Source organism: Amblyomma maculatum, chromosome 2 (genome assembly GCF_055883805.1).
Source record: "Amblyomma maculatum isolate TAMU_Amacu chromosome 2, ASM5588380v1, whole genome shotgun sequence".
NCBI lineage: Eukaryota > Metazoa > Arthropoda > Arachnida > Ixodida > Ixodidae > Amblyomma > Amblyomma maculatum.
In genome coordinates, this window is record NC_139345.1 from 185,534,314 (window position 1) to 185,559,366 (window position 25,053).

The window sequence follows — 25,053 nt, forward strand, 5'->3', positions numbered from 1 at the left end:
CATACTATGGCAATGTAAAGAACAACCTCCATCTAGTACAAATTCCTTCCCTTGAGTGATGGGAGGCCCTTCTGGTCAGCTCGGACCCGGGCGATCAAGCCTTGGCCACCGAGCAATGGACTGGAGGCCATCTAGAGCGGACCGTCTGCATCTGCATTTTGACGAAATAAATATTTTCCAATCCATTCTAGCCTCCGTTACTAACCATGCAGATGCTACCACAATGAAAAGAAACGCTAACGGCTTAGCGAGCAGATGCAGCTCTGTTGATATCTTTTCATCGCGCATGTACAAGGGCGGATGTATGTAAACGAACCCAATAAAATTAAATTCGCACCTTCTGCATTGCAGATAAGAAAACATTTAAGTGAAAGCGCATTGGCGCCTACTACCAGTTCGCTCATAAAACGACTGCCGGCTTCATTTATAGAGAGCGTGAAAAATTTTAGAAGGACACAGCGTGCTCCGTTTGCTTTTGCCCGCACCGGTACGTATGTTTACAACGCAAGTACACACATGTATATCTGCGTGTTTGCTACCAGCTTTGTAATTTACACAACGTAAGCCACGTATTTATTGGGCGCTGTAGTGACAAAGAGTTCACACATAAAGTACTGCAACTTGTAATAAATAACACGCAGGGATAAGAAAAAGATTGATGGCGCAAGCAGCTCGGCGTGTACAATCGCTAAGAGGTGCTAATGCACTCCGGAAGTGTCACACACGAAGCAAATTTGCTCCAAATGTTCTTTGCGTGCACTGATATCGCACAACGCACGAGCGCCTAGGTTTTCGCCTACAGTGAAAAACGGCCGCCGAGGTCGGGATTCCCTGCCGCCTATTTAGGTCCAGCCATTTCCGGATACGCGACCGCGGCCTTTTGTGCAAAATGAAAATCTTCGCCAGCACTTTTGGTTGGAAAGAGCTTCTCGAGCTAACATCCGAAAGGAAGCCACGGGATGCTCAAGTGGACTTGTTGCTTTAGTTTTGTTCTTCTTCTTCTGCCTTGATATATGACACATACCCACGAAGGAGGATTGGCCAGGGTTCAGTGGCGGGAAGCGTGCGTCTGCTGTCGAAAAAGAAGGGTATAGAAGATAAACGTCTCATTTTCATGTTTAGAAACGGTGTGGAGCCCAGACTTTTGCACGCGGTAAGCTGAAGAATGGCTAAGTGTGGTTGGTTTGGCCTGTGGGGTTTAACGTCCCAAAGCAACTCAGGCTATGAGAGACCCCGTAGTGGAGGACTCCGAAAATGTCGGCCCCCTGCCGTTCTTTAACTTGCACCGACATTGCACAGTACACGAGCGCCAGGCTAAGTGTGGAAAATACGTTTAGAAGGCAGAACGGCTCTCTAGAACGTCCGAAATGCGTGCGCTGGGGCGCTCTGGGATACGTGCGCGACATCTAGCAATAACGCCTGGATCTAGACACGCTGTGTGCAAGCACGCGCGGCCAAACTGATAGTACTGCCAGTCTTTTCGTGACTCGCCTCGCAGAAACTGCTTCGCCACCAGCTCTCGTCGGCAAATGCGCTGTCAGCCCTGCCTTTTGCGAAACGAGTGTGTACACTGCTTGGGGCAAGTTGTTTTCTTTTCTTCTCTCTTGGCAGAAGTTCCGGCACGCAGTATTTCACATTGTCATAATCACACCAGTGCACTGCGTCTTTATCGCGGGCGCGAACAGAAGATTAACGCGCATAACGTGGACGTTTGCCGCTTTCGTCGAGTACCAGGTGATTAGGTGTTCAAAGTGTCGTAAGTTATAGACCAACACCGATCTATGACGTAAGCGCGATGCGGTGGCGCTTATGTCGCCAGGCTGGGCCGGTTAGGCGTGAAAACTAGGCTTAGCGCCCATAAGAATACATGGACTGAAAAAATTTTGAAGCAATTTCTAATTTCACGGCGCACCCATGACCTCGTTATTCGGTACAGAGCAACCATGAACATCCTAAAACAGATCACGAAAGTAAGAAATCTCATTAACGAGGCGAAGTAATTTTAAAATACCGCGAAACGCTTGCGGGGGCGAATTGGGAGGGCGGCCCATAGAAACATGTAAACACAACTTACCGCAACATTTTACTTGGTTCAGTAGCGTTAAACGCCTCTCATGTTGTGGTGAAGGTCTTGCACCACGCCCCGACATCATGTTGCATGGCACATGATGTCCCTTTCAAGTACTGCAAGTCGGACGACTTGTGGGACCGTTCAAAACACGATAAACTGGCCGCGCACAGTTGCAGACGGAAATGCACCACCGACGCAGTCGCTAGCAGACGCTCCGGAGCTGGAGGCGGCCATGGTGGGTATCCCCAGCTACGCTGTCGTCTGCTGCAATGCGCGACTCTCGTTCGGTAAAAGCGCTGGCCAACGTTTAATGACCGGCCACCACTTCTGGTGCTCTGGGAAGCGAGAATAACGTTGCGGTAAGTTGCGTTTACTTGTTTTTATGGGCCGCCCTATCAACTTGAACCCCCATACGTTTCGCGGTGTTTAAAAAAAACTTCGCCTACGTAATGAGAGTTCATACATTCACGATTTGTTTTAGGATGTTCACGGTTACTCTGCGTCGAATAAGGACATCATAGGTGTCGCCTGAAATGAAAAAACTGCTTAGAAATATTTCGGTTCCTTGTATTCCTGTGGGCGCTAACCCTATTGTTCACCCCCAGTCGGCTGCGACGCCGTGAGCGCCCTCTTTGTTTGTAAACACGGTGTTGGTCTATACACCATGCGTACTGTAGTCGGATGCAACTCAGGAAGCATTGCTTACGCTGAAAGGACCTCTCTCCAACCAATGGCTTCGATGGACTTTCAGGGTGTGGCCTAGTAGGGAGAAGTTAACAATTGATTCGTCGGCTCAGTCGCGGTGTCCTGAAACTCGTTCATCCCAGTAAGCAGGATGGTGACCTTTCGAGAGGAAATTCCGCTTTTTCTCTAAATCCCACTCTACCTGCGTAAGCAATGGGCTTAGCCGATTGCATATGTTGGCTTCCGCTCGGTGCACAAAAATAAAAACCCTGGTTTCTAAGCTCACGTTCTTTATTAACACGAGTTTTTCGCTTCGAACAATGTGTTGAGAAAATTCTAATAGCAGATTGGAAATCCGCCAGATTCCTTGAGGCTCCGAATCCAGTTCGGGAGTTATATTTAGAGGGAATCAACAAAAGTGGGGTCATCGCGGAGACGTGGCCATTCCTTCTGTAAAGCTTCCCATAGCTCATCTGGTGAAGCTGGACTTATTGGAGAGATTTTGCTTAATCAATCCCCACACATTCTCAACAATGTTCAGATCTGGGCTTTTTGCAGGTCAGGGTAAGGTGTTTATTCCAAGGGGCTCCAAAAGATCTTGGAACAGCTTTGTGAACGGACGCCCCGTCCTGTTCAAAGTAGCACTGACCGTCCGAGAAGGGTATATCTAGCACGTGGGGCAAAAGGACCATTTCGATTATTTCTGCGTAGGCTGCTACTGTCATGCAACTCGTGACATAATACAGTAGTCCCAGTCCTTGATAGCTGGCTAGTCGCCCCACACGGACTGAGGTATGTACTATAATGTGCAATATAAGCAAGAACGCGTGGCAGATACCCTCAAACCGTCCTTGTGGCGACACACGGCAGCCGCTTACAGCGATTAATTGGTGGGGGTTCGCCCGTTAGGCATTCTGCCAGCACCCACTGCCTTGCGCATCGTTCTGCAAACATCGAACTTCGTCTGCAGCTGAACGTGATAACGCTTAATCATCGAAGGGTCTGGCAACGCGCCTTACACCGCGGCTCATAATTGCGCTCGCATGCTACCGCAGAACACGGCCGCTAAATGTGCAGGCGCGAGGAATGCTGATGACAGAACAAATGTCAAAGCATGGCCGCGGACTTTGCATGCACGACTTGATTTTGCGTGCAAGAATCGCTGCATGCGGGCCGCGCTTGAATAGAAGTTTGCTTCGCAACAGACCAGCGATAACCTAAAGCATTCGAAGTGCTTCCTTCTTCGCGGTGCCACTATTAGTGTTTGAAACGAAATGACGCCGCGGGGCGTAGTGAGCTGAGATATATTTTATTGGTGTCTGTCAATGTGAAAAAAAGTCATAAAACACTGCTTACAGCACTGCTGTCAGTATATTCACATGCGCTTCCTTTCAGTTTGTGTCCTAGTAGCGCGTGATGCCACCGGTGGTCTGAATGACGCTCTCCATTCTCGAAGGCATGGAGAGATTCAACGAAAGTTTTGTCTTGCTGAAGGCCCCGCCATTCCTCTTGTATTGTTTCCCACAGTTGCGCTGTTGTGGTCAAGTCCAAGGAATGCTTGGAGAGGCTGACTTTCATACGGCCCCAAATATGTTCGATGATATTTAGGTCGGCACCTTTTGGGCACCATGCGAAGCACATAACCCCTCGCTCCTCCAAAAGCCTTGTCACAACCTTGGCTGTGTGCACAGGCGATAGATCCTGTTGGAACAGGCAGTCACCATCCGGGTGCTGTCCGTCGAGCGCATACGGAATCATCGCTTGGTCTAATATTGTGCAGTAAGCGGCACTGGTGAATTTCCATCAATTCTCACCAAGGGTTCAATGCCATCGCATGAAAGCGCACCCCACACATTGACTTCTGTGCTTCCGCTTGATGCAACTTCCTTTATGTTTTGCGAGCCCACTCTGTACGCCATACTCGCTGCTTCTGCTCCCAGCGACTCGAAAAGTGCTGATTCCACAGCAAATAACACCTTCTTCCACTCGTTCATTGTCCAGCTACGGTGGTCCATGGTGAACTACTTCGCAGTCCGGCTTCTTTCAGTCATCGTACTGTGGTGCCACAATATGGCCGAGGTCGAGAGCACTGCGGATGTCCTTTGCAATCTGAAATGGATTGTCGCTAGCAGCGCCAATAATGCTGGGATCTTCGGCTTCTGGGGTGCAGCGGCGTCGTCTATCGTGCCGTGCATCTTCCATCCGTCCTTCTATTCGATAAGCTTGGACGGTCCTGTTTACTGTGCACAACGGCTGTCCTGTTAGAAAAGAAATATAACGCTGAGAGTGGCTTTTTAGACATTTCTACGATTGTTTTCCGCTCGCTGATAGGCACCCTAGCCATCATGTGCCTTGGAATAGAAAGATGAGATTTCCACCAGTCCGTGAAGCAAATAGTGGATCGCCTTCGCTCAGAATAAAAAAATTGTGTGTGAAAACGGATGGCCACAATGATTGCAGTGACTCCAAGCAAAAGCAGAAATGACGATGCAAAAAAGCGCCTTCCTTTATAACTGCGAAAGACGCACTGCCAAACCATGTGACGATTATCAGCGTGATCACCTTCAAATGCAGACGTAATGTTTCACGTGTGCAGAAAGATGCGCGCAGCAGGGGGTGTAGGCAGAAGGCCTAACTGGCGAACCCTCTTCACTTATTTGCTGAACATGGCTACCCTGTGTCGCCACAAGGATGGTTTGAGGTTATCTGCCACCCGTTCCCGTGTTCTTACTCATATTGCTTATGATAGTACGTCTGCTGCTGCGCACATTCGACTAATCTTTCCTCGCTCTTGCATAGTTGTGATGACATAGAATTTAATTAGAGTAAAAATGCTAATTAGGTCAAATGATGTATGTATGCATGCATGCGTACACACACACACACTCATACATACATCCACACACGTATGTACATACATGCACACATACCTATACGTACTTGCATGCATGCCTTCAAACACATCATAGACCTGACGAGAATTTTGTTTCGCAACGGAGGCCATACGAGCGCACTCCAAACCAAATGCATAAGATACACACCATACATTAAAAAGATAATTTAGAACCATTTATTTAAAATGAACTTAGAACAACAGCAATTTAGCCTAATATGAACATGCCAATGAGTCTTGGCTTCAGATTTTGAACTGCCCATAAAACCTTATTCTCAGTGGCACTATGATGTGCTAAGCCGTCAGCGAGGTCATCAAAAGTGACAACACTTCTGCTATTAGGACGCGCAAAACAAGCTGATGTGAGCACAGAAAGCTTGGCATACATCTTCCTGTTTAACACAGATGCCACCACACGTCTTTAGCATAACACCACTGACTTATAATTGCTTTGCTTCCGTACAAAAGCCCGATACAGTTAGGTTATTTCTTAAAGTTGTGCTTGAGAACTATGTTTTATTTAAATTCAATTCAGTTTTATTACTATCATGACACATCGTTTTCTGATTTTACGTACAGTTTGTGATTCTACTGCTTTTTTTATGCAGTGTCTCAAATAGCATACATAAACCTGCAAGGAAATCTAGACTTCCTTGGTTGACCACCATGCTATATTTTCTTCAATAATCCCTGAATAAACTCGATGTCAGTATCTCAGCGCCTGAATCAACGTTCTAGATGTAAAAAAATAAAGACAGGTCGTAGTTCTGAGGCTCAATGTGCAGTGCTAGGTAATCGCCGTAAGCGTATTATCGCGCTCATTATGACTTGCAACGCTCCGAAGCCTCCCGCCGTGTTTGCAGCTCCGACATGTGAGGTCACCAAACAGTAAAAGGTGAGTGTCTTGCCGTTCAGAGATGAGGTCGCCCCTGATATATTTCCCTCGCCTCCTTCTCCTTTAACCGACAAGACTGAAGCGCCATTTGAACATGCTTCTGTCTTACATGGTTAATGCAGAGGGTTGCTTGACTTGTGCTGTAATCGTGGCCTGCCTCCGCACTCTAATAAAACGCTGGCTTCGTTTTATTACAGCCACAAAAGCAAAGGCAACGCTGACATGGTATCGGACAACCAGATGGTTTACGAGTTATGCGCAAACTTATCAAGCATTCCTTGCCGCTTTGCAGTGACTGACAAAAACATTAGCTAACTTTACAAGAAAACAAAATGTATTGCGGCACCCTGGCTCGAGTTGTCTCCAATTTTTCATAGGATGCTGCAGCTTATTCACGTAGGTTTGTACTATACATAAATAAAACATAGAGATACTAACTTGCTTTGTTTCTTATTTTGCATTACAGTGCAAGTAATCAAAAAGGCACGGTGGCTCCAAATTGAAATATGTTGACACCTGGTTGCCCTACATGCATGCTTGGCAGTTAGTTGGTAAGCAAGTACAGCTACATTGTACATCCGGGGGGCTGCTTGCAGCTCTATCTTGATTTTTTTTTTATTCCAAGAAAGCAAATGATGCGAGCACACTGCCAAAACCTCACTCCAAAGACTGCCTCACAGCGCTCATGGCAGCGTTGAACATTTCTTCCGGCCTTGTCAGAGATGCACCTCCATAAGGCTCCATGGCCGTAAAGGGTAGGCAGGGTCCCCAAAATCACATACTGCTGCCCTTGCACCAGCTTCTCAAGCTTGTCATACAGCTTGCTCTCACGCAGTATACCTGAGATAGGATGTTTATTAAAAGAAGCCTTTGAGTGCCGTTGAAGAAAACTGTGGGCAACTAGTGCTTTTACAGTATCTACAGTTCTTTTCTGCCAGAAATCTGTGTAAATATAAGCTATAACCCCTAGCATTCATGCGTAGTAATGCTTCGAGTACACATGCCAGCCCATAGTCAAAAAAATTAAGTTCGTTTCTCGATCTTTGTTGTCGACAAATATGTAGAATTACGTAATTTGGTAATGATTTTCAGATATATAGGCCTGCACTAAACAGCCATATTGCAGGCTGTATTCCTTAAAACTGTGTTGAAGAATCATGTGCAAAAATGAGCTATCATAATTATCAAACTAGTGCGGTAGTGAAACTCAACAGAGTCATGCATGCTCCCTGGATATGGCCCATCCAGCTCGCATAATAAACCATTAGGTCACAGCACAGCTTCATATTTTAAAGCATACAGCCTTTTGTGGCCCGAGAAGTATATGCGCTTGTTGTTTGATTGCCTACAAATTGGTCGGCATGTCCATCAAGGAATGCAAAACAGTTTGAGAGTGCTGATCCTTTGTGATAAACAGCCTGAAATTAATCATATCTATAGTCAGAATCATAAACACACAAGTGCATACGGGCAAAAACAATGCAACATTTTTAGGTGCATATACATGCATATTAGCAAAGTAGCCAAAAAGAGCAATGCTTGTATACGGCACTCCTCCTTACGGTATAAATTAGGCACTTGGCAGGAAATAGAGAGAACTAAATAAGAAGTGATGTAGAATATCAGTTATTACATAATATTATACAACATTTTCCACAGGCCACAAAATTCCCAGAGCAGTACAAGGCTGCCTGACATAAGCACTCAGAAATATTTTTGTAAAATAGAAAGGGTTTCAAAATCCTCATCCTTAAATGAAAAAAGCATCATCCTTAAATGAAAGTAGCAGAAGTTACAAGCTGGGGAAGATTACAAATAGAGTTATAGACGAGAATTGTACATTAGTGAACATCATATATTTAGGATGGGAACTTCTAGATGTGCAACTCATTAAATAAACCGTACAGAAACATCAAATTTTAGTTTCACTTCCAACGTCATGCATCTTTAGTAAAATACAACCTTGCCCATCGTCTCTAGTTGACAAGTGACATCCATTCGTGTCTTGTGAGGTCTTTTTTTTTCTATTTTTTGGACGCAAGCTTGCCATAAGGCATATTATATAAACTCATGTAAATGGTTTTTCGTGAGGAACCGGAGCAGGCTCCCGCTCTTAGCGTTGTCGGTGAGCCATTTAGAAAAGTCCTCTTCCCTTGTTTGTGGTTAGCCCCACTTCGCGGAGAATCTTGTGAGGTCGTCCAGTAGGTGGCCGGAGTTGCACTCGATTAGGATCATCATCTAGAGTAATACTCGAAATCACGCTGTAGTGGCGACCAAAGTACTGCTGTAGGTCCCACAGCCTGTTAGGGTACGCCAATCTGCGTAGGCACATGCCCAGTGCTTCACGCCCCGAAACGCACACTCCCTGCGCGCTCGTGAGTTGGTCTAATACCCTAACCGCCTTAAGGAGCAAAGGAAAATCTGTTTTCTCAAAGCGGAACTGCTGAGGCAAAGTGAATTCAGGAATGCTGTCGATGTTCAGCGTTTCGTTTCTTGATGCATACACTCTGCTTCGCGGTTCACGTCGACGGGGCCGCATGGCAAGCGCCTCGATATCTATTCAGTCTAAATAGAGCAAACAGTACCGGTCCCAGAGAATACTAGAGCGGGCCATGACGATATATTAAACGTTCGGACAGCAGCTAACGCATATCGCATTCAGCAACGAAGGTAGGCTGCGGGATATATTTTCCTGGGCGCAGCAGCAGGTGAAATTCACTTCGAACGGATAAACTTTTTTCAAGCTGAACGCAGCAGCAGACGATCCTATTCATTCACTGAGTTCACTTCAATCATATTGTTACGTACTTTGTACGCGATGTTACTTACTTTGTACGCACGGGGGGTTTATTTACAGGGATCTGTACAAAGAGGACTGCGGCGAAGCGTACAAGCGTTCCTCTGCCCTTGCTCTTTCTTCTTCTTCACCGATCTACCCGACCGCTCTTTTTCATCTTCCGTCGACGTTCTACGAAGGCGCGTGACATTTCCCTCCTCGCAGACGAAGCCCGTCGAGCGAGTTACAGAGATCCTCTGGAATGAAATCGCTTGAGACGGGCTACATGCACCACCTGCGACTGCCGTGACCGTCGACCATTCGCCGTTATGCGTGCTATGACGTAATTCAGGTCATTGATGCGTTCTAACACAACAAACGGTCCGGTGTAGTGTAAAAGCAGTTTTTGACAAAGACCACGCTTACGGAGAGGTGTCCACAACCACACATAGTCACCAGGAGCATAGGAAACTTGTTGGTGTCGGGCGTCGTAGCGGTTCTTAGAACGTTCTTGTGAAGATAAAATTCGAACTCTGGCCAGCTGGCGGGCTTCTTCAGCTCTGCAGAGTGTGGTAGCAAGAGAAGGTTCGTCATGAATGAAAAATGGCAGTATGGTGTTGAGGGCACAGCGAGGCGTGCGAGCATAGAGAAGGTAGAAGGGACTGTAGCCTGTTGTCTCATGTTGCGCTGTGTTATATGGATGCGTAATGAACGGTAGAACGCCATCCCTGTCCTTACGGTCTGCAGCGACGTACATAGCCAACATGGTGGTAAGCGTCCTATTAGTTCGTTCTACCACACCGTTCGTTTGGGGATGATATGGCGTGGAGTGGCGAAAACTGCAGGCGCTGAGGCGAAGAAGTTCTTCGACAATGTCCGCTGTGAATTGGCGTCCACGGTCACTAATGATGACTGCAGGAGGGCCGTGCCGAAGAATGACGAGTCGAAGTAAGAAATTTGATACTTCAGACGCAGTAGCGGATGGTATCGCGGCTGTCTCACAGTAGCGGGTTAAATAATCAACGCATACAAGAATCCATCGGTTTCCTTTAGAGGACCGTGGAAAAGGTCCAAGAAGGTCAATGCCAACTTGCTCAAACGGGGCTGTTGGAGGTGTGACTGGCTGCAGTTTTCCATGTGGGCTTGAAGTCGACAGCTTAAAGCGCTGACAGTGCACACAGCTGGCTACATATCGCTTGATCGTTGAACGCATCTTCGGCCAGTAAAATAGCTGCTGTGTGCGGTGGAGTGTTCGGGCCACTCCCAGGTGACCAGACGTGGCATCATCATGCGTCATTTCTAGAACTGTGATACGTAGGCTTTCCGGAACGACAAGAAGCATACGTGCTCCCCCTAAGGCGAAATTTTTCTTGTAAAGCACTCCTTCGCGAATGCTAAATGTGTTGCTCATAGGATCGTTGGCGGAATCAAACAGTGAAGTTAATGTTTTGTCTTTGCGTTCCTCGGTTCGGAAAACTCTGAGATCGGGGAAAGTTTGTGCAATTGGAGCCAAATATTCATCGAAATTGTCTGAGTCATTATCAGTCGTTTGAAGCGGCAAACGCCAAAGACAGTCAGCATCTGAGTGTTTACGGCCGCTTTTATGCACCACAGTAAAATTAAACTCTTGTAGGCGTAAAGCCCATCGAGCGAGCCGCCCACAGGGGTCACGAAGACTCACGAGCCAGCAAAGGGAATGGTGGTCGGTCACAATCGTGAAAGCATTCCCGTACAGATAGGAACGAAATCGCTGTACAGCGAAAACAACGGCTAGACATCCTAGCTCCGTAACCGTGTAATTTCTTTCACATTTACTCAACGAGCGGCTGGCATACGCTATCACGTGCTGACCGCGTCCATGGCGTTGTATAAGTACAGCGCCGATACCGATACCACTTGCGTCAGTGTGTACTTCAATTGGAGCTGATGGGCAGAAGTGGCAGAGGATTGGGCCCGAGGTCAAAAGAAACTTCAGATGACGGAGAGCTGAGTCACATTCGCTGGTCCAATTGAATGGTGTATCTTTATGCAGTAGACTCGTAAGTGGGTAAGCGATGTCTGCAAACCTTGGTATAAAGCGTCGAAAGTACGAGCATAGCCCCAAAAAACTCTGCAGCTCTTTTACTGACTTGGGCACTGTAAAACTTTTGACGGCTTCAATTTTCTTGGGATCTGGTCGAACACCTTCTTTGTCAACTAAGTGACCGAGGACAATTGTTTCACGATCGCCAAAATGACATTTCTTTGCATTCAGTACAAGACCAGCTCGCTCCATGCAATTAAGTACGATATCCAGACGGCTGTTGTGCTCACTAAATGTTTTGCCAAATATTACTACGTCGTCCAAATAACATAAACAAATTTGCCACTTTAGTCCACGTAGAATTGTATTCATGAACCGCTCGAATGTGGCAGGTGCATTACATGATCCAAAAGGCATAACGTTAAATTCGTAAAGTCCGTCTGGTGTTACGAATGCCGTTTTTTCTTTGTCTGCAATGTGCATGGGGATTTGCCAGTAACCGGATCTGAAGTCAATAGAGGAAAAGTATGAAGATGAGTGCAGACAGTCAATTGCGTCATCTATACGTGGAAGCGGGTAGACATCTTTCTTCATGACTGAATTTAAACGGCGGTAGTCAACACAAAACCTCCATGTGCCATCTTTCTTTTTAACAAGGATAACTGGAGCTGCCGAAGGACTACAGGACTCTCGAATAATGCCGTGCTTTAGCATGTCTTGAACTTGCTCATCTATTACCTTACGTTCAGTTGCTGAGACTCGATAGGGCTTCTGACGTATTGGAGGGGCGGACTCTGTGTTGATCGTGTGGTGAATACGACTGGTAGGCAGTGGCATTGAGTCATCCTTGGCAAAGTCGAACACTGTCACGTGTTTCAGTAGTAGTTCCACTAGAATACGACGCTTAGTTGTAGAAAGAGGCTTATTAATCATAGCCGTAACTTGGGTCTCCATGCCTGGTCGCACCTGCTGCTCAGTGACAGAGCTGTTTAACGCCGCGACGGAACCGGATATGCCTTCCTCGAAACTGGCGAGTTTCAGGCCCCGAGGCAACACAGTTGGCTCTTCGGAGTGGTTTACTGTCCATAGCTGAGTGCGGCCTTTAGTCACGGGAATGACGCAACGAGGCACAAGGATACTCTTCTTAGAGCAGATGAATCTCGTAGGTTCTACTATAGCCTCAAAAGATTCGCACTGGTTCCGAATAGAGAAAACCCGCACGAATGCCGCAGATAACGCTGGCACAATTGTGTCTTCTTCCACAGCAAATGCTCCAAATTCAGGTGTCGAGTCATCCACAAGAACCGAAAGTAGTGAAGGATTCAAAGCAATCTCTCCCGTACCACAGTCTAAAGTTGCACCACACTCTTGCCGAAAATCAATCCCAAGAATCACGTCATGCGTAGACTGAGGCAGTACTGCAAATTCTACTCTAAACTTGAGGCCGCCAATAACAACATCCGAAGCACACACACCAAGAGGAACTAAAGGTTCACCACCGACCCCACGGAATAACACTGCACGGTCACCACTGAACATTACTTTTCTACCTAAATGGTTCTTAAAACAAAACCTCCATGTGCCATCTTTCTTTTTAACAAGGATAACTGGAGCTGCCGAAGGACTACAGGACTCTCGAATAATGCCGTGCTTTAGCATGTCTTGAACTTGCTCATCTATTACCTTACGTTCAGTTGCTGAGACTCGATAGGGCTTCTGACGTATTGGAGGGGCGGACCCTGTGTTGATCGTGTGGTGAATACGACTGGTAGGCAGTGGCATTGAGTCATCCTTGGCAAAGTCGAACACTGTCACGTGTTCGATACTGAAACTCATAACAGATACTGTAGCACCAGTGTCCACAAGAGCCATTGTTTTCACACCATCAACAAACATTTCCAATTTGTTCTTTAACATAAACACGGGCAGAGGTATGGACGTCATCGACTCGCCGGCGGCCTCACCTCCATCGGCCGCGCCCCCTAGTTTCCCGGAGGCGGAGGGGTAGAACGACGTCGAGGGGAAGGTGACCTGCGCGGGCGCTGGGGTGGTGGCGTCACACTACGATCAGATGCAGGAGATGAATTCCGCAAATGTGTCGAATGGTGTGAGTCCCCGGTAGGCATAGTCGGGGATCGTTGTTGTTCGGTGTGCAGCTGTCCGTGAATGTTCGCGTGGGGTCGGTTATCTTGTATAGTTGGAAAACGACGGCGGCAGTATCTAGCGATATGCCCCGCAATGCCACACCTGTAGCACACAGGTTGAGGGCGCCAGCGATCAGCATAAGAGTCCTCACTAACAAAATCGCGACGTTGGTTGTAGCGAGGCTCTCGCTGCTGACGAACCACATTTTCAGAGTAGGCAGGCCTCTTTTCCATCGGCTGGTGGTCATAACGTTGAGTATAGCTGCGCTGATCGTCGATATGCGAACCCACGCTAGGTTGAACCCACGGAGTGGACAGGGCGGCAACATTTGCCTGCGGTGCACAACTCTGCCGCACATATTCTTCACTACAGATGGCGTCCCTAGATCTTGACAATTCCTCGCGTACAATCTCTCGTATCATATCAGCCATGGAAACTGAAGGACAGGCTTCAACACTGGCTACAGAGGTGACATTGGCCAGTCTTCCGAATTTAGGTGTAATTCGTCGCAGCTTGAGAGCCTCAAATGTTCTACAATGCTTTATAACATCAGCGGTGGTGCTCAGGTTCTCTTTGCTAATAAGAAAATTATAAACGTCTTCCGCTATTCCTTTCAGGAGGTGACCGACTTTGTCTTCTTCAAGCATAGTGGGGTTGACGAGTCTGCATAGCTTTAAGATAGCTTCGATATATGCAGTACAAGTTTCTCCGGGTACTTGTGCCCGGTGAAACAAAGTTTGTTCAGCGCGCTTCTTCTTTGCAGGTTCATCTCCAAAATTTTTCTTGATTTCGCTGGTAAAGATAGCCCATGTACTTAATGAATCCTCGTGATTATCGAACCAGTCGAAGGCAGTGGCGGCAAGGAAGAACACCACATTAGCCAGCTTAGTAGCGGCGGTGCAGTGATTGTATTTACTCACTCTTTCGTAGTGCTTCAACCACTCATCAACGTCCTCCTCAGGTTTTCCGGAAAAAGTACGCGGCTCTCGATAATGGGGCCAGTTGTTCGCCGTGGATGGTCCTGGCTGCTCGGTACTGCTGTCTTCAGCCATGTCTGATGGCATTGGTGGTTGGCCGGCAAGTCTACGGCTTCTTCGGTAGATGAAACGCTCCGTGGTCGCTACCCAAGCACCTCTCACCAAGATGTTACGTACTTTGTACGCGATGTTACGTACTTTGTACGCACGGGGGGTTTATTTACAGGGATCTGTACAAAGAGGACTGCGGCGAAGCGTACAAGCGTTCCTCTGCCCTTGCTCTTTCTTCTTCTTCACCGATCTACCCGACCGCTCTTTTTCATCTTCCGTCGACGTTCTACGAAGGCGCGTGACAATATACGTTTTTCAAGCTGAATGCAGCAGCAACAGTCGATCCGATTCATTCACAATCGCCAACACTATGATAGGAAAAGAAACACTCTGATACGAACACTGCGATGATGCAGACGATGCGATATAGCGAAAGTGAGCTAGAAACAAAACCAAAACAAAACAAAGAAACTCGGAGCACATATGTTAACTGGATTAACATGGGAGACCGGCCGTTCAAAAATAAGGAGCTGTTGGATTGGTTCATGGAACAGTGTACTAATCTACTGTCCTGCATTGTGTCTTTTGTTTGTGCTGCTAACATGCCTCCAAGTTTTTCAGAGCTCTTGAAACTCCACAAAATACAGCTTGTCTGTGCAAATTGTTTAGTCATATCAGTTCTCCACTTTCAGAATATTTGTGTATGTGTAGCAAGTTGACATTGTTTGCATTTTGTTAAGGGCAGTTCACTCTATACAGCACCTGAAAATGAAAGCATGAAAAATTTCAAATCTGCAACTATCATTATAATTATGAATATCTGTCTGCAGGAAGCTTCGCAAGCGGGGCCTTCAACTACTCGCACGCATACTGTGGCAACACAGACAATGTGGGAGTGAAATTCTGTTGGTAAGTCATTATTGATAAAGCTGTTGTAGTGTTGTGAAAATGCATTAAAGAGAGCTATATGATTGATTACATTAAACGTAGATGGGGTGCTTGCCAATAATTTTAAATATATGAAATTTTTTCAGGTACACAGGTGTCTATCTCTAGTCAGCACCAAGGTCCAAACAGAGAAGCCTGCCACCAGAGAAGTCGGGGTAGAGGCCGACCAGGGAACCTGTACAGCAAGAAAAACGCACCTAACTGCAACGGTACTTGATCCGCTACCACCTGTGCCAGGGCATTTTCAGCCTCCTCGTGGCTCAACACCCATCCCGATGGAAGTAGATGACTCTGTGTGCACCGAAGACGACCACGGGCCGCTAACTGCAGGCAGGGACCTGAGTTATGTGCTGCCATCTGATGCCAGCTTTAGTATTTCCACTTCAATAGAGTTTCAATAATTAAAAACTAAAGCCCCAGCTGCAGACAGTCATGATATAGTGCATTACACTGCAACTGTAGATCGGTTGCACTTATTCAAGCTAGCTCAATGACATACAAGTGTCTAGTAGGAGCATAAAAGTATTCAAAATTTCCTAGTTTAGTTCTTCAACAGCATAAAGCAGATGTCAAACGAAGATATAGAAGCATACTACATTTTTAGTCTGCTTAAATTTCCTTGTCCCTGTTCGTGCTGTTTCTCCTTTGAAATGGATGTCACCTAACTTTTCATCTACTGCAGCAGGGCCAAGTAGTTCATGTTCACAATTATTTCAGCCAAATCAGATGCAGACGTGAACTTTCAAATACCATGCAGTTCAACGAATAATGTTGCAAAGTTCATCTAAAGCCCTTGCTAGCTTCACTCTTGGAGTGTTTCAAAGACAGGATCACGACCGCAATGCCCCACAGTGCATGGGATGGAGGACTTGGCTGCATATGGGAAATGTAGTTTTGCAAGTTGTGCACAAACAAGCATATAACGCAGTGGTGACATAGCATCGATGTCATAGCCTCCTTCCTTGTTCTTAGGAGTGTGCATGTTGGGATGTGAAGAATATATGCAGGATGGCAGGAGCCATTAGTCTGCTTCCCTGTAGTGTGCGGGACGTTCATGGTGGGGCCAAGAAGCAGAAAAGGGAGTTGAAATATATCTGAATTCTGGCTTTCCATACTAATCATGTAAATAAGTGAACAAAATGCAAAGCTGGGAGCTTGAAGAGAAAGGGGTATACTGGGCTACGGTAGCTTCATTGGGAAGTGCTTGGTACCCTTTCCTGTGGTCTGGTTGTTACTGCTATCACTGGCCGCATGTTAGAACAGAACTTCTTTCAGCCACTTTTGTGCATTTGCTGGCTATGGCAGGCAAGAAAATTTGTCATTTCAGCACTGTTCATTAGGCAAAAAAAGAAGAAAACGCGACGAAATACATAGACAATACATGTATGCTACGTCACCTATGTGTCACATGTTACCTCATTCAAACCTGCAAATACACCCTCCCGGTGAAGTCCATTCGAGTTATAGCGTTCATAACTCTCATGCATGGCTTGACATGATTAAGGATGTGGTAATACTCACAATGGGTCAACAAATATTGCCTTGATGAGTCTAACAGAGACCATGCCTCATACATACCTTACACACCACTAATCTCGGACGTGGTGTTAGGATATTCACAGTTGCTTCAGCTAGCAAAAGGGCAATTTTTCCTTACATAATATGGTCATGTTGTGTCTGCCTAGTGTACATTAGTGCTGTTTTTAGAGCTACTACGGAGCCATCACATGCACGTTGCCGTTTAATTTTGCACAAATATTTGAACAAGTCACGAAGATGCACAAGGATATTTGATTCTGTTGTGAAAAAAATATAAGTTGCGTAGCCATAAAGTGTACCTAATTTTCCATGGAATTTTTCTGTTCCCTGTTGATAGACCGAAAAAAACTGCATACCTACTATAAACTTTGACAGCACCTTTATTTAGCACATTTTACAGACAAGACATTCCGAGATGAACATCCACGGCTGCTACGTATTAGTTCATAATATTAACAATCACATGGCACCAATCGCTGATGTCACTGCACTTCTTTTTCAGCGACTATCAGCAGAAACGGCCCAGTCAGAGATTGAGGAACCCCTTTACAAAGAGCGGAAATTCATTGTGTTTGAGGGTTGCCTGCGGCAGCTTCTTGAGACCTGCACAATGTGCGGGCAAACAAGAACCCTTTACTTTAGCATAGTGGGAAGCAAGGGGACATGCTCACTTCAGCATTCTTTCCTCTGTAAAAGCCAGCCACTGGTTGAAGGAAAGGCAGCCGGAAATGTCCTCCTGGCTGCAGGCACCTTGTTCTCTGGCTGCGGTATAGGTTCGGTTCATTGGTTCCTGCAATCCATCGGGGTGCAAGGCATCACAGAGAGGACCTACTACAACTACCAACGGGCATACTTGCTACCTGCCATAAATGAGGTTTGACAATAAGAATACCTCATACAACATTCAAGTCAAAGTACACGTTATTAACTCCATAACTAGATGTCGCATCCTTTCATGACAACAACTTGAAGCTACAATGCAACATATAAAACACATAAATACACATAAACACATAAACATATATATGCATATATGCATATATGAAGAGCACGTGCATGGCCAATGAACAAGAAATTCAAACATGACACAGAACTGGTTTTGGAATAATTATAATTTCTAACCATTTTTATAATATGCTAACTACTGTTCACTTGTGCAGTCACCAGAGGTGCCAAACAGTGTTTCGATGGAGAAACAAGGCCTGATCAAGTGCTTGGCAGCAGTGGAAGACATGGGAATCGGCATTTCTTCACTGACTACAGGTACCATCCAATGTTCTTGCACATGTTAGTCTTCATTACAATAATATATGTCAATGTCACCATCATTTCATCAAGTGTTTAGTCTGATTTATGGGGTCCAATAAACCAAATTAACTCTATAGCTATAAAAGGCGCCATACTAAAGATTTCAGAATAATTTTGACTCCCTGGGTTATTTAATGTGCCCTGAAGTAACCCAGATGCTTTGTGTTTATCCTCCACCGAAACAGGGCAGCTGCAGTTGGGAGTAAACACGAGTCTCCTGGCTCTGTGTGTGGCAAGAATTAAACCAGCAGAATAAACACTTAGCTTGCCTTACTCTTGCAGATAGATACAAACTGGCCCAATTTATAGCTGTGATTACACAAATAGTCTGATTGAGATTAATGTACCATCATTAAAAAGTGCTGTGTTTACCTCTGCTCTTACCATTTTGAATGGGCCTCACGGTTTCTTTTCTCCTTTTTCTTTCTTTTTTTTTTCTTCATAGACCGGCACCCATCCATCAGGCGGTACTGCAGGACAAGCAGACCAGGCATGAAGCACTGGTTCGATGTCTGGCATATTGCTAAAGGTAAAGAACCATATTTTCTCCTCTCCTTGACAAGCTTGTAAGCATCTCTTTCCTCGTGAAATGTAGGTCTCAAGAAGAAACTGCTTGCCGCCAGCCGCAAGCATGGGATTCTTGCAAGGTGGATTCAGTGCGTTATCAATCACCTCTACTACGTGGCTCGATTGGGCAAGGGGAATGAGGAAGTGGTGATCAGCATGTGGAGAAGCTTGCTAAATCATGTTTGCAACAAGCATCACGGACATGATGGTCCTTACAAGCAGTGCCTACATAAGCCACTTCAGGACAGAAAATGGCTGAAACCAAGTATGCAGCATTTCAGATCCTATATAGAATATCTATATAGCTCTTTTCGCATGACAGTGGTGGGATTGGTGATGGGCCTCCAGTAGTAAGCTGTGTGTCTCTTTCTCAGCACACATCAGGTGAAACCAGTTATGCCTGTGCACATTAGCTGGTAGGTAGCCTGTGAAAATTTGGCAGCAGCCTCGGCCTTCTTGCGTTCTCAGCCCTAGGTAGCTGGAATACATAGTATTTTAGGGCAGCCTTGGTGCAATTTAATCAAGGCCTGTTAGTCTGTAGCAGCACGTAGGAGGCTTATTGCAAAGGTAGTTTGGCACAATCGGCGCAGTATTCCCACCACTGTAATAATAACATGGCATTCAAGCGTATTGGCTAATAACCCAATCTAAACAATCCATTTCTAGCATCACAAGCATTCCAGGAGCTAAAGAAAATCGTGGAGAGCCCACTGCTGCTTCGAGACTTGAAACAAATTTCTCCAAATGCACAGACATTTTCACTGGAGTCATTCCACAGCGTGCTCAACTGATTTGCTCCAAAGTCAAATTCTTATTCAGAAGGGATGCAAGAAAGGTACATAAGCAACAAAGAGCAGCGAGAAAACAAGAGTCACATTGCCTGCTTTATGCTTCAGGACTCGCCTGGCTGTGCTGCATTTTAACGAAAATGTTTCAAGGCAACAAGCTTCCACCCGGGCTGGCGAGGAACGGTGGAAAGTGAAAACTTCTAAAGCAAGGAGGAGTCACTTCACTGTGAGTCAAGTGAAGGAGGAGCCAAGCTACAGTAAGTAAGCCCAGCAATGAAAACTGATCACTAGTTTGTGCAAATATGATTCACAATGCAACAGTCGAGCCCACTTAAACGAACATAATATCATGCATATTCACAGCGTTCACAGCTGTGCATTTCATGTTAGACGGTGCAATAGCTCTAATGGGTATTTTGATAATTTTACCCTTGAATGAACCATGGTTTTTGCTTAAAAGTGTTATTCAATCTCAACTGTATTTCCTCTCCAGGGGCTAATCTGTTTTTTTGCTGGGGATAAATACTACAGTACAATAGTGAAGTCTATTTTAAGCTCTTGCTTACTTATGGTGTAGTATAGGCAGCTCTAAGATGTATGCTAAGAGAGGACTGCTTCCTTCTTTTTGCACAGACTATGTTGAAGCACTGCTGCAGGACACGCTGGAGCGCGCACGAAGCTCATATAAAGAAAGCTTCCAAAAGAGGCCCCAACCCACTCCTCATCACATGGCTGCAATGTATGAAAGGCCAGAAAAAGCTGACCTCATAGCCTCCAAAAAAAGCCGGTATGCAAGCACAGCCACCCCGAGAGCCATGAGCAATGCCACAGAGTAAGACTAAGCTGTTCTGCCCGCTCACTACTGACAAAAACCAACATGCCAGGATGTTTGGTTTGTGGGGTTTAACATCCCAAACCGACTCAGGCTATCAGAGACACCGCAGTGGAGGCCTCTGGAAATTTCAACCAACCACCCGGGGTTCCTTAACGTGCACTGACATCCCACAGCCCACGAGCGCCCAGCTTTTCGCCTCTATTGATTGATTTGACCAGAACGGCTACTCTGGATTTGTTGCCTTTGCCGCTGACGTAGGCTCGGTAGTTTAGCTGATTTATGCAGTTTGTGCCTGTTTCTTGAAGCATTATTGCTAAGGGTAGGGTTTCTTCTTGAGCTATATGCTGTAAGAGTGATTTCTTGCTCTTATAGCCTCTGCAGTTCCATTGTAATATTGTGGTGGAGTTCGAGTGTTTTTCGTGATGCAATATGGTTTGTCCTTACTGTTGTGGCTCTCCATTTTATTCAGCCATTAAGCATTCTACGTCGTTCGCGTCTTTCTCGGAAATTATTGAACTCGTCAGCTAGGCACTACAAATGGCTTCCATGGCCTGCTTCATCTCTATGATTATGCTCTCTGTTCTGTCTATTCTGCTGTTCGTGTCTCTCATTGTTGCTTCAAGTGTTTCCTTTGTTACAAAGTTGTTTTCTGGTTTCTCTGCACACCTTCACTTGGTGGGTGGAGGTTGGTTGGAGCTTGTCTTTCCCCCATTGTCGTTTGGTGTTCTAGGGTAGTGTTTGGATGTGGAGGAGGAATCATTTGTTTCTTTTAGAGGAGTGTGGATTTCCTGTCTGAGCACCGAAAAGTGGCCGCCGAGGTCGGGATTTGATCCCGCATCCTTGGGCACGGTAGTTGAGCACCATAACCCCTGCACCACACTGGCGGGGCTAACATGTCAGGTGTCTAGCGAGATGAAACAAAAAATTACAACGATTCAACGCTGCTGAACCAAATATTGAGCGAAAGCATTAGCAGCGGGTGACCGAGCGTTGTTCTTCTCTTTTTTTTCTTCCTCAGCCCGCATATAAAGCCCCGCTTCAACCAAGGCGTATGGACGTGCCTTAGTGGCCTATAGGGGTAACGTGAATGCCGGGGTCCTAGTAGGCTGATTCTCACATAACCGTCCCATGTGGAACGACAGACCCAAGTTGGCAGCTTCTGCCGACCACTTGAGTTGGTAGCCCAGCTCTCACCCTAGTGTCACGTGGGGTGTGACCTCACATGGGTAAGAAGTGGTTACCGGCCACGTTACGCTGAAGGCTGGTAACCTAGAGTAGTATTGCTTTCGCAATAAAAGATCTCTCCATCAGGTAGCATTGGGAACCTCGCCATGAGCACAGTCTAGACGAGAGGAAAGGCCCTTGGATTCCGCTTTGACTGAACTGATTTACGGTTAATCAGTTTTAACATTTTATAGTGACTGGTCATGACGGACGCTGCAATGCAAGGATTTGAAAAAGCACCTAGGTTGTCGGCATCGCACAGTACATGGGTGCCATGCATTCATCAAAACATGGCTGTTATGGTTGAAATCAAATGTGCGTCCCCCAGCCCAGTAGTTAAACACCTTAGCCACTGAGCCACCTTGCCTGAAACGGTGAGCAGTCAATTTCATGATGGCAATGGATTTTGTTGGGACAAGGGCAGCTTTGGCCAAAGAGTATCCTGACATAAGGTTTCGGAACTTTTTCATGAATCGATGAGATGAAAGAGACATTTTATTCCAAATTCAGAAGCAGCTGTTTGGTTGCATTCCGCTACTCGATACGACATCAAAGAAATCTTCCTAATACCCATCTCCAACCTCAGACATCCAAGCAAACGCGAAGGGACCTGTCAGTTAATTACATGGTGTAGTAACCAAGAAGAGAACTGCATGATGCTGATCTCAGTGACATGAGAAGCTGCTCCTATTTTGTGTGGATACCTCTTCCAACCTGTGTAGAGGTTTCCTGACACCATGTGATATGAAGGTAAGGCAGATAAATGACGGGTGCCAGATCCTCCCGCTCCAGGGGTGAATGCTCTACCGCAAAGAATTGAAGCTTTCCACCACCAGCTTCAGAAGCTAGACAATAAGGCAGTGAAGATGATGACAACACTGCAGTTCACGTTGCAGTCCGAGCAGCTACACTGACTGCCTCGGTAGAGGCAGACTAGCAACCCCGTTACGACATACTGCAAGTGTAGACTGCCACAGACTGATTTCATGAAATAAATAAAAAGAAATTAGACAGAAGCCACAAGTCTCGCCAGCACTTCCAGATGTAATTCAAATCAGTATTTCACAGGAAGACGCACAGACAGCACCTGACAAGTTCAATTATTTGAACAGCTTCATGACTGCACATGCTGCGTTGGCCATATCGGGGCTGCAGCCCACTAAGTTTGCTATAAAATGTCATTGGAATTCTGCAAAACCATTTTGGCGATCAAGAGCCCAAGACAACCATTAGAGAATGCTACCATATCAGGAACAAGAGAGCCTCTGTATCATCATAGAACATCGACTACAGCCGCACTTCAAAGTACTGCAAGTAATGAGAAGCAATGCTTATTTTGTCAGACAAAAAGTAAGCAGAGGACTGCAAGTCTCACAGAATAAGCGTATCCAAGGAGGCAAAACTCCTAAGATGGGCCACTGTTTTTGTTGCTTAAAGCGAGAACACCTGATAAAGGACTGTAGAGGTTTCATCAAATGTGATTGATGTTCAAGACATTCCAAGTCTATGTGCAGTTTGAACTACCAAGGTTGAGATCGAGAAAGTCTAGCTTGCACCGGTGAGCTTTACCTTGAATCAGACTGACTGCTAATATAGCAGGGATGATCCAAGGCATTGGGACTGATCTAGAAGACTGAAAGGCATGTTCTCATTCAAGCCTCATGGTAGTATCCATTTTACCAAGCAGAATGATGCCATAAGCAGTTTGCAACTTCGGGCTGTAGCAAAGTTATAAATATGACCCATTGGGTGTGGTTTGAGCAAAGGTCTTTTGGCAAGTCCTGTGGAATGCCAATCTTCACTAAGCTCACTGCCGTAACATTTAAAAAAGGTATTTTAACGATATTTATTTCCTCAGAGCATCAGTAAGGTATGAGATGAAGAATGAGCTAATGATCAAACGAATGGGAAAAGGTTGGCTGATTTTATGAAGTCCAAGAGTGAACGATGATGTGGTCCCTCAGTCCAAGTGAGATACGAGGCAAGATTGTTGGCTGAAAGGCCAGCTATCGTCAAGTGCCGGATACGTGTTGCTTTCAAACCTGGGCAGACCCACAGCAAATGGTGAATGCCGGCTTCAACATTTCCGTCATTACATATCGGACACCCTGGGCGGGGATATAAGTATCAGAAATGACACAAATGAGACCACGTCCTCAAATTGTGCAGGACTATCGACTCTCGCATCTCTGATGAGAACAAAGTTGGCCATCTTTTGAAAGGCATCGCAGATAATGTCTGCAACTTTCTCATCGCCAAAGATGACATCCCGACTGTTTCCGCTGTCCTCCGTCACATCCGCACATTCGAAGCACTAAAGACTCATCGAGTAACTCGTAAGTTTGGAAGGCTTGCCAATGTGACAACCGTCGCCAACGTTGATGAGCGTGTTCCTCTGGACCTTACCTCAACTATCCGGCAGATCATTAGTGAAGAGCTCCTCCAGATCGATTCCCGCTGCCGGCACCTCACCAGTGTCCTACCGCCCATCTTTTCCGTGTGAACCCGCCTACAAGGCGCAATCGCAGCCTGAGTTTTCTTCTGTTCACACAGCATACCCTGCCTCTTTCGATGAATGATCGCGGCAATATTTCGCAAGCCCAGTTTCTTCCAGACATCCCGACTTTCGGCCGTGAAGACCTAGGCGAGGACCCCGGTTCACAGATCAGCACGAACCTGGCTTTTATCGACAGCATAACATCTAACCCTTTCAGGACAAACCCCTTCTTCGGCCTAATCCTGTCTGTTACCGGTGTGGAACCCCGGGTCATATTTCAAGACAATGCCGCCGTCGTACGCAGTCGCGGTATGACCGATCAACGTATCCAGACACAACCAGTGATCACCCAGTTGACTCCCCTCGGTACTGTTCGTCTCGTCCACACAGCCAGTTTAAGCCCGATGGCGTACACAACCACTCCCGGCTATTCGTGCCCGTCGCTCGCTGTCCCCGTGGCGTCGTTTCCAGTCATCTCCTACAGAAAACTAGGCGCCATGACCGATGGGGGTGAGGCCGCCAGTGAAAGCTCGCTATTCACAGAAATGCCTCCTTTTGTAACTATGCTCAAAAATAGGATCCTTGCGTTTGTTGACGGTATTTGTACAATGCCTTTAGTGGACACGAATGCAAAAATATCGATTATGAGTTTAACATTTAAAAAATTCCAGGGACCCAAATTTTCTTGGAACAGAAATGAAATATTCATAGCATTAGTGGCGATTTGTTGTATGCCGTTGGAGTGTCCAGTGCCAAGGTGTGTCTTGGAGGAACTATATTTTCTACGGAATTCGCCGTTCCACCCCACTTCCACACATGATGTAATTCTTGG

General features: G+C 46.1%; 1 pseudogene; it reads left to right on the forward strand.

Moving 5' to 3' along the window:
• The first annotated feature begins 18,165 nt into the window (after positions 1 to 18,165).
• On the forward strand, positions 18,166 to 24,227 carry LOC146200602 (uncharacterized; annotated as a pseudogene).
• The last annotated feature ends 826 nt before the right edge of the window (positions 24,228 to 25,053 follow it).